General features: G+C 34.4%; 1 long non-coding RNA gene across 1 annotated transcript; it reads left to right on the top strand.

The window, feature by feature from the left end:
- Window positions 1–3,787: 3,787 nt before the first annotated feature.
- Window positions 3,788–9,730, top strand: LOC113218770. Its single transcript, XR_003304669.1, has 2 exons — window positions 3,788–4,204; window positions 4,917–9,730. It is a non-coding gene; the product is annotated as an uncharacterized LOC113218770 (long non-coding RNA).
- The last annotated feature ends 519 nt before the right edge of the window (window positions 9,731–10,249 follow it).

Here is a 10,249-nt window from a genome sequence, read left to right as displayed (position 1 = left end):
AATAATTTTATTTATCTTCTTAAAAATTCTTAATTCTAATGACACGTGATTAACCCATTAACTTGAAATAATAAAATTTCATTTTACAGTATACAAGTAGTGATACAATTAACGAATTAAATTAATATAACTCGCGAAATATACTTCAACATTATTAAGAAAGATGATATAAACCCTTAAGCGATGTTTGTTAGTTACTTTTCCAGCGTAGTGGAAGCAAAAGCTAGCACAGTTTTGTTTATAGATAAATGTCTTACTTCCCCTACGTCGGTGGTCGCGGCCATCTTGTTACCCCGCCTTTCCTTGCAAAACCCCTTTCATATTCCCCTGCAAATGTTAGACTACCACCACCATCACCGCCACCACCGCTAGCCCCGTCTTACCCTCTCTGGAAAACGTGGTTCCCCATACCATTCGCCCCACCCTCTGCATCCACCATTCTGACTTATCCCCTCCACCCAAAGGAAAAGCATTATCACCACTTCGTAAATTTCTTTCCCTCTTAAGGATAAGAAATGCACTTTCCGTAAACGAGTCTGGAATCAAATGTAATCGGCTAAAAGAGGAATTGGAAACGCGCTAAGTATTTAAAAAGGTAGCAAAGTTGAAAAGAAAGCGCTTGATCATTTAAAAAAGTGGAAAAGTAATTAACTTCTTTCTCTTAATTTTAATAATTGTAAATTAATAAGTTATTTCTTAACTACTTAGAGGATTGAAAGTGTTATTTAGTTTTTTTAATTTTTATACACTAATGTATGTGTATAATTTAATTCAAATATTATATCTTAATTTAACTAACTATATACTTTCCTTGATTAGTTCATTTTTTTTTTAAGATATATTAAAATGTTTAAAATTCTTCGTATCTTTTATCTCTCAAATAAAAGTTCTAATAATAGCAAAAATATATTTATAAAGAAACAATTAGATAAGATTATTGCGCAACGATTATACAAGTATATATTTGGAATCTGTTCAATTTCAAATTTAATATTCATAAATATAATATTAAATAAAAATTCTGTCGAAAAGGAAAAAATAATAATTCCTCCTTCAACAGGTTAACGAGCTTTTACCATTTAACTCATCTCGTAAAGTCTCGTATCTCGATTACTAGAAACGAACTCTCTTCCCTTTGATTACTTTTCATACACTTATCGCAAAGTGGATTTTCCTTTCTGAGAAAATCTCTCGTGGAAATACGGGCATCGTTGAAATCACCTACGGCGATAAAATCTCATGTGCATTGTCTCGTCGTGCTGATCGATCGCTTGGCTCGAAAATCGAATAAGTAGAAAAAGGTCTGCCGCTGATCCGACGACCGAATCGCGATACGCTCTGCTCAATGTAAACAGTACCGTATCGGAAACTTTTCTCGAATGTTACGTTAAAAGCTTCGCGTTCGTTTTAGTTGTTGTACTGTTTCTCCGTTTTTTCTTTTCCCTTTGCTTCGTTTATACCATACGAAATGTCGTAATTTTGCTTAAGCTATTTACAATAAAAGCTTCTTTCAAATAGATCTATTGTTTGGATGTAATATTTAATGGATGTATGTAATATTTTTATGACTTTTTGACAATGATTAAATTGCTTTTAACGAAAAATTTAATACGTTAATAAATTTATACGTATATTAATCATAATTATATGTATAAATTATCAGCCAATTTATAAGTAAATTTAAAATTTGAAAAAATATACTTAATTTTTAAAACTTCACATGCATTTCATTTATAATTATCTGACTATTTATCATGTATTTATTCGTTAAAAATTTTTATGATTAACGTGCTTTTGAATTTTCCTTCGTTAATCATACGTAATAAATTCGATTCAAATTGATCTCTAAATAAAAATACACGAAAGATAATAATTCAAACGAAGAAGAATATTGAAAGTGTCAAAAAATCAATATTATATTTCCAGCAATAATAAAATTTCATATATATATTCGTTCGAAATTGCAGAATAGAAAAGAAAAATAAATATTAATCGTTTTCAAACTCTAAAATAGCGGTGTCGATTATAATTCCAATAGCAGTTCCAAGTTTATATACGTTAATAATATGTCTATAATTTAACAAAAACATTAACTTCAGTTACATTTGGATAAGCGAAGAACAGCTCGAAATAGTTTCGCAACTCGTCAGTGTCGACCACATATTTGAATTTATTTGCGAATGTAAGCAACTTTCCCATGTGCACGAACGGATGAAGAAAGATCGTGGACGGGGCAGAGTGAGAGAGGAAAAGTGGAGGAATAGTGGTAGCGGAATACAATGTCAGGTTGGAAGGATTAGAAGAAGGATCCTTAATCGTCGAAACCCAATCCGGCCGGGGAACGGAATGTCCTCATTTCCATCGGTCCTTTCGCTCCCAAAGATACGTGGAATTTCAGCAATAAAGATAAGAGTCTTCGATTACCAGAGGTTTTCGCGCCCTCCGTTTCTCCATAGGGTTCTCTCTTTCCGCTTCGTGACTCCGTCTCTTTCCAGTTTTTCTGTATTCCACAGGTATTCACCGCAGATAAGTCTACGAGAATTTAATGAATCTTTTGTTACAGATATATATAAAATTTGAAATCGCAATTAAGTAAATATCTAATTTATAAAATGTGATACGTTGAATCCTAGGATAATAAGTTTCTTTTTTAAATATTTGTCTACTTTGACAAACCAATTAAAGATTTTTTTCTGTGGTAAATTATTTTTAAAATTTCATGTGATATATTTCTATCACAATTTACAATATATTTTAAATTCCTCATCTTAATAAGGAAGATAACAAATTGAACGAGTTTCTTTTGTTAAATATCTATGTAAAAAGTACAATTATAAAAAATATATTATAAATTATTAATATACTATAAAAATTTATGCCATTAAGACTGAAAAAGCGTCTACTTCTAACTATCCAAATCTTTTTATTTCTCGACACAAACGAAAAAAAAATTCCTCCAGAGATACATTTCGAACGAATGATCCACTTTTACTTCACTTTGACGAAAGAGTATTTCGTGATAACGAGAATATACCAGCATCATCCCTCAACGAATCCTGATACCGAGTTCAGTCCGAACTCCGTGACCAGCAACGAGATAGAAATCGGACGTGGACCAAGGGGGATGCACCTCCGGTCATAGAAGGAGCGGCAAGGATGTGTAAGGACGTGCTATTGCAGGTGAAGGAGAAGTAGGTAGAACGTGGTGTTCTGGAGCCAACGACGATCAATACCCCAACAGCCCGGCATATACGAGTCTGTATAACTATACCAGTGTATTCGGTGTACACTGTAAGGGGGGTAGTTGGTAGAAATAGGGGTGGAAACATCCCCAAGGAGCCGATAGTAGCCCATAGCGCTGCCAACCCACCCCATAGTTCCGGCCAATGGATGCCCACTGCGATCTCTAGCTCTGTGCTACGAATGAGGAGCCTTCTCAGTCTGTCTCTTCTATCTGTCTGCATGTACTCTCTATCTTTCTCCGATCCATTTCACTCGGTCTCTCTCGTCTCGTCTCGAGACTGACTTAACAATTAAATGCATTTACGTTCGTTTCCTCCGAGATACCATTCCTTTTTATACGATTTTAATTTAAATCGAGAAGGATAATCTTTCTCCTTCTTCTCTTCCTTTTTCTTGAATGTTTCTTCTTTGTTCAATTTGATCGAATTAAAATTTAAACATCGTTCCGCAATTTGATGATAATAAATCGAAAATCTGATTGCTGTAAGGTTGAGTTTATACTTGCTACATATCATTTTCATGTCTTCATTACAAACAAATTTCTGGATGACTTTTCATATTAATTAAACACAAGCAAATACTCTGCAATAATTTCACGATTGAATGTTTCTTTGAAAATTTTCTATTTTTAATTCGATGTTATCACAAGAGAATAAAAAGATACTCCAAACAAGCTAGATAGCGTCTCACGGTTCCATGGTGTACAGGAGAAAGGAGAAGATCTAAAGTGACCTTTAGATCAGGCATTCTATTTATCCTAGGTAGCCAGCCTTCGTTATAAATAACAGATTATGTAAGCTTTGATCGGGCGTTCATGTGTATAAAAAATCAAGCAAGAGACTTCTTCACGCTCCCGTTTGCGTTACATCTAGGAGTTTATTATAGGAAGCGGCAAGTAGAACAAGAAAACATAGGAAAATGCTTGGCAAAATAACAACAAAACAACATGCTATAACTACACGTAAGCAACTAGCAAATAACTGCGTTATACCGGTCATCTACGTAGCTAACATTATATTATAAAATTGAACCATCAAAATGATATTTGATTTTTCCCCTATATCTTCTTCAAATAAATTTTCAAGATTGTTTTTAAAAATTACTTTTATTTCTTCTATAATTGATCAAATTATTTATTCGATAAAATATAATTTTTGTAAAACTCACTGAAGGAAATTTAAAAAAGATCACTCATCTTAAAGATATAGAATGATCGAAACGAAAAATTCACCTCCACATTCTTCGACTACTTCGAAATCACACAAATGCAAATCTCTGAATTAACGCCTTCTCCCTTTACCCTTCGAACCGTTTCACGGGCTCGCCCTTGAAAATCACGGCTGACCTTCGAAACAGGAACTCCCCACGGTAATTATAACGATATATCCACCCTTCCGTTTTTAAAAATAAACGAGGAAGCAACTCTTCCTGGTACGCTTGTACGCGTGGCGAAGTGACCGAGCGAAGATCTTCCGCCGTTCTTCCCTCAGCGTACCCCAAGTTTATTACCTGAAGCTACGAATGAATGGAAGGAGGATGATAAAGCGCGTTAAAAGAGGGTGGTAGTCTACTCCTGAAGGCCGGCGAGGGTGTGGAATTGTAGGCGGGTGTCAGAAGGGGCGAGGGAGGGTGCAGAGAAGGGTTTCATTCATGAACGTGTTTTATTGTTTCAGGCACAACGCGAGCGGAGAACAGAGGAGGCCGGATAATAGCGACGGAGGAACCGGAAAGCATAAACCCGCGCAAAAGTGGGAGCCACTTCAAGCGTTTTCTGCGGCCCAACCCTTCCGAAAATTATCCACGGCGACCTGGCCAGACACGTCCTACCCTAACACGGGATGAGAAGCATTCTTTGTCGATATTATACTCTTGAAAAAATTTTGTCAAGTCAAGAAGATAGATCCGTAAAGAGAGATAAACGTTAAGAGAGGGACGATTAAACGTTTATTTAGTTTCGATAGTGGAGAGAAAATTTTCTTTAAAAGATACAGAAATTATAGTAACGAGAAAATAAGATAATTCGTGTTCCCTTGGACATTCTTTATCATGATATTATCTGCTTTTGAAAATATTTCATCGAGCTAAGAATATGAAAAAAGAAAAAAATTTGTCTTCCATTTTAATAGGAAAAATATTTTATCTTCCGAAAGTATTTTCTTTAAAAAAAAAAGAAATTCAATTGTAATAGAAAGAAAATAATACATTTCATGTCTCGTCAGCATAAAACCTCGTACAAAATTTAAAAAAAGAAAAAATAGAGAATGCGAGTAAATAGAAGAGGAAGCAAAAGCTTTTAAATTGTGGATAAAACTGGAAAATGATAAAATTCAAAAAGATTGAAAGAGACACGTGTTACAACGTACCGTTGCAGTTTTCATAAAGAAATAAAGAAAAGTTACGAAAAATAAATCTATCCTCGAATAAAAATTAAGGGAAAATCTTAACAAACGATTTTTTACATCGAACCAATCATTGGAACAAATGATGAACGACGAAATAAAATTATTCTAAATTACAAAACGCGATTCGAATTATAAGATATACAGAAGAATTTGAGGAAAAACTTGAAATTTTTATTTCGAAACAATAAGAAACAACAACGTGTAAAACCTTTCGCAAAATTCATGATGATATTTATTGAAAAGAGAAAAATTTTATTTGACGCAACGCCATTACATAAATGTGGTTGTGCTACTTTCAGCATTGCCACGCCCCTGTGCTGCAACCTTAACTTCCGACACCACCTATAATAAACCCTTTAAGCTCCCATGTGCATCGCATACTCCTCCTTTCCCCCGTCCCCTATATCCAGGGTCGTCCAAAGTTCAAAGTTCTTTTGACGGTCAGAACTTTTTCCGTTTCATAAACTGGCTCTGGTACAATCCCTGACAAAGTTTCTTTCGTGGAACAGAGCCATCTCGAAATTACCACATTGCGGCCTTCTCCATTAAATTTTCTCAAGTTTTTCGCAATAAAATCGACACTTTGGAGAATAAATTTTTGAAGACATTCGTTGAACAAATTGGAATTTATTCGCAGCTCAAACAAAAAAAGAAACTACAGAGCGATAGTAGAGAACAATACAAATTTTTTAATCGAAATATCAATATTCGATATCAAAATTTTCAATTGATCTATTAATCGTATCAAAATCTTGTTATTTTAGATAAAGATAAGAAGAATTGATTCACTGAGGATGAATTTTTGGAAGAAGCACGTTCACATTGAAAATTTATTAAACAATAAATAATTCAAGTAACAATTAAGAATGAAAATATATAAAAATAATAACATGTTTCGAATCTATTCGATTTTACAAAAAATACTTCAAAATCATGAAAAGAATTATTAAACATCAATTACTATAAAATATTCAATAAGAAATCAAACTCTAAACTAACTAACAAACAAAATTACCAACACAAAATTTTGAGCATGGTCAGGGAACAAAAACAAGCATGCTAAAAATTTCAATCGAAACACAAATAAAAAGAGAGTGCGAAAAAGCTAGAAATTCGACAACGCAAACATTGCAAAAAGTAATCCATTTTGCATAATCTAAAGTTAAAAAACGGTCCCAATTAAAATTCTAAACACGGCGAAGGAGTTTACAGTTGGAAGCATCGAAATTCATCTCTGGCAGGATTTGAAAAGGCGCACGCTATAAATTTCCGGTGTAAAAAGGGCGGCAGAAGGAAATATCTTTCCCTAGGCAAGACGAAAGAAAGAAATGGCCCCGGCTTTCCAATTAGCATTCTTACTCCTGCCGCTGCAGGCAAATGTCGGCTTTAGGGGGTGGCGAGTGTGCAACATAAACCGCGCGATAAAACGCCGCTGGCACGTGTATATCACCCACACATACAGCCACTTCTTTTTCATTTTAGTTTCTCGCACGGCAGGGTAGAAAGCGGTAAAGTAGAAACGGCAGAAACACGGCCAAGAAGAGTTTATAATGCTCTCCTCGCGCTGCTCCGACACTCTGCCACTTCGCCGACTAACTGCAGGTGGTTCTCAAAATTTCTCTCCGTTTCACAATATACTTTCTTCGACTTATGATGATACCTTCGATTCACAATATAGAATTCATTATTTGAAGATCTCTTGTATCTCATTGATGCGATAAGATGAAGATAGGAGAAAGAATGAAACGATACATATATTTTTAGAATGTGGAATGCAAAAGAGATACAATTGTGTAATCTAAAAATGTAGTAGAGATGTCGTTGAACTTTTGATTTGATCGAGAAAATTAATGTAATTGGAGATGTTATATCGTAATCTAATAATATATTTAATAAATTTACAATTCCAAAAAGAAAATAAATTTCAAGAAACGAAAATAAAGAAATCTTAATATTACAAATTGCAATATTAGAATTTGCCATATCAAACAATTGGATATCAAATGGACCATGATCAAAATTCGAAGAATTCTTACAAGAAACTACACAAAAACCGTACATCGTTCTCATTCTCTCTTAGAACCATTCAAAAAACATTCAATCATTACTTTAACTCATTCAAAGGCAACACTAATCGAACCAAAGAACAGAAAAACAAATATCAAAATATCCATAGATCGATTCACATAATCATTTTTCCATCATCTCGTCTCATCTCGTGAAAAAAGGCAACTCAAAAAGACTATTAGCAAAAATCAATTCGTCTCGAAACGAAAGATTCGCATTCTCTCCCCTGGAAAATGAAGGGTTGAGAGTCACGGCGGTGGAGGAGCTCGGTATTTTTAACCCTTCGCGAGAAATTCACGCCACGAAGACGTCGAAAAAACAGTGTCTCGGCTCACGGTTCGCAGGAGGGATAGCCGACCGGTCAAAAGTTTCGCGGCCGCCACCCTCGCAGCCGCCAGTTCGTTTTTCTCCCCTTTTCTTCAACGGCGGCGACTCTTAAGCGGCGAGAAACCGAGAAAACGCGCGGAGTCGTCGACAATTCCGGCATGCGGCCCGCTAATTATTTAATTATTTATTTACCGAGTTCATTCCGCCGGATTATACTTCTCCCCTCCCCTCTCCCATGGCAAGTTTCATTCTTTATCGCGGCCCTATTAGCATGCCGCCTATTGCCCGGCTACCTGGCCGACTAATTGTTTACTAAGCGGCCCTTTGCTGCCCGACCTTTTCGCGCTAATCAGCGGACCCACGGTTTTAAACAACTTCCGCCGAGTTTAAACGACACCGCGACACGCGGCCATACTTTATTCATGCGCAGACTATTCGCCACATTTCTGTAAACCACTGCGCGCAATTCGCTTTGTGCCGACGTTCGACTACGATTCAATGTTAATTTCCAACTTTGAATATCGCTACAGTTTTCTGGGTTTCAACTTAAGACCTTTCTATACTGAAATATATTGTACTTTTGAAATAATTTTTATTTTGTCGTATGTTATTAACTTAAAAATTTTGGTACTTTGGAAATTTTAATTTTTATCGTAAAATAGATGTGAAAAAAAAGTTGCGAAATTATGTAATTCCATTTTCCAGTAACTTGTGAAATATGAAATGTGGACTCCGTTGGTTAGCACAATTTTTGTCATAAAAATCTGGCAAACATTTATTATATTTGACCTGTTAGAGTACAGTATATTCGAAACAGTATTTTTGTCAATGTTCAATGCCCATCAGTTAAAATTGGTATATTATTATATTCGCCGATAAAGAATCAATTATCCAAAAATAATTTCATTAATGTGGAAATCAAATTTCACGGCCAAGATTACAATAATCGGTGAAAAAGAAGAGAGAATTAAATCCGCCCGTTATTAATAAAATAATTACTGTTATTAAATAATTGTTTTATGTAGATATTAATATATAGCGGAATATTAATACCGCGTGAATCTATCGGAAAATTGAAGGTAAGAATGTAAATTATTCGCTGAGCTGTTATTTTCGATAATTTGATGCGGGAGGCAATTGAATGAAAGTGGAAATAATTAAAAGTGGCTGTGTCAACGAAAGGGAAATTAATGCTTTAATTGATGGGACGGTTTTAATAATTTTATGAAGCGCGAATATCTCGTTCATTCAAACAAACTCAATAGCATTAATGAGCGTGTCGTTCTCCTCAGTGGAAGGTAAAATATTTCGTGGCTGCGAATAAATGCGAAATTTTGCGGCGTACGCGTTAAACCCGTATCATTGTACAGAAATTATTTGATTAAAAATTAATATTTATTTCCGATCATACGCGCAGCTAATTATTTGTGCAACAATCTTTTGGTTTCATTTCAACACCTTTTATATTATCGATACGCTATTTCCACATATTTTTGTAATATTCGTTATACGCGCACAATTTGCACAAATTAACCGCACTTGGTTCAGTTTGCTTTCTAATATTTTACGAAATATGAATTTTCGATAACGTTTTGGCAAATATTAATCAATAAAAATAACACAATATCAAACGAAATTGGAACAACTATACCAAAGAAGAAAAATTCAATAAAGATTTTTGGAAACAAGAAATATTCATTTTCAACCTTTTATATCAGTAATTTTTTACTGTTTAATTATTTTTCTTGAAATTAAAAAGCAATTTTCTATTGCCTATTGTTGCAGCATATATTCCAATAATTGTCTAATGATTAAATATCAAATTATAAAAATGTTTTGTTCATGAAGTAATATAATTTTTAAAAAGTTAGTATAATAATTTGTAATTGTAAATTGTAAAATGTAAAAACATGAAAGATCAACAATCTTTCTCATTCAATATTCCATTCTTTTCCACAAATTAAATAATAAAAATTCTAATATCTAACTTGTAGTATAAGACGCATAAAAATAATCTAACTGATTCTAACACAAAGAATCCACAAGATTCAACCCTCCCAACTATAGTATTCTTTCTCTAAAAAACTCGATAATCGGGCTACTGCAGCTGGACCAACATCTGCCGGACCGGTTGGTCATCTCGCGTAATGTCCAGTTTCGAATATCGCCTATCTCTTTTTCTCCTTTTTGCTCGCCAACGACCGGTCCAC

The sequence above is a fragment of the Apis mellifera genome, linkage group LG5 (assembly GCF_003254395.2).
Source record: "Apis mellifera strain DH4 linkage group LG5, Amel_HAv3.1, whole genome shotgun sequence".
Classification (NCBI taxonomy): Eukaryota; Metazoa; Arthropoda; class Insecta; order Hymenoptera; family Apidae; genus Apis; species Apis mellifera.
This window is presented reverse-complemented; position numbering and strand designations above follow the sequence as displayed.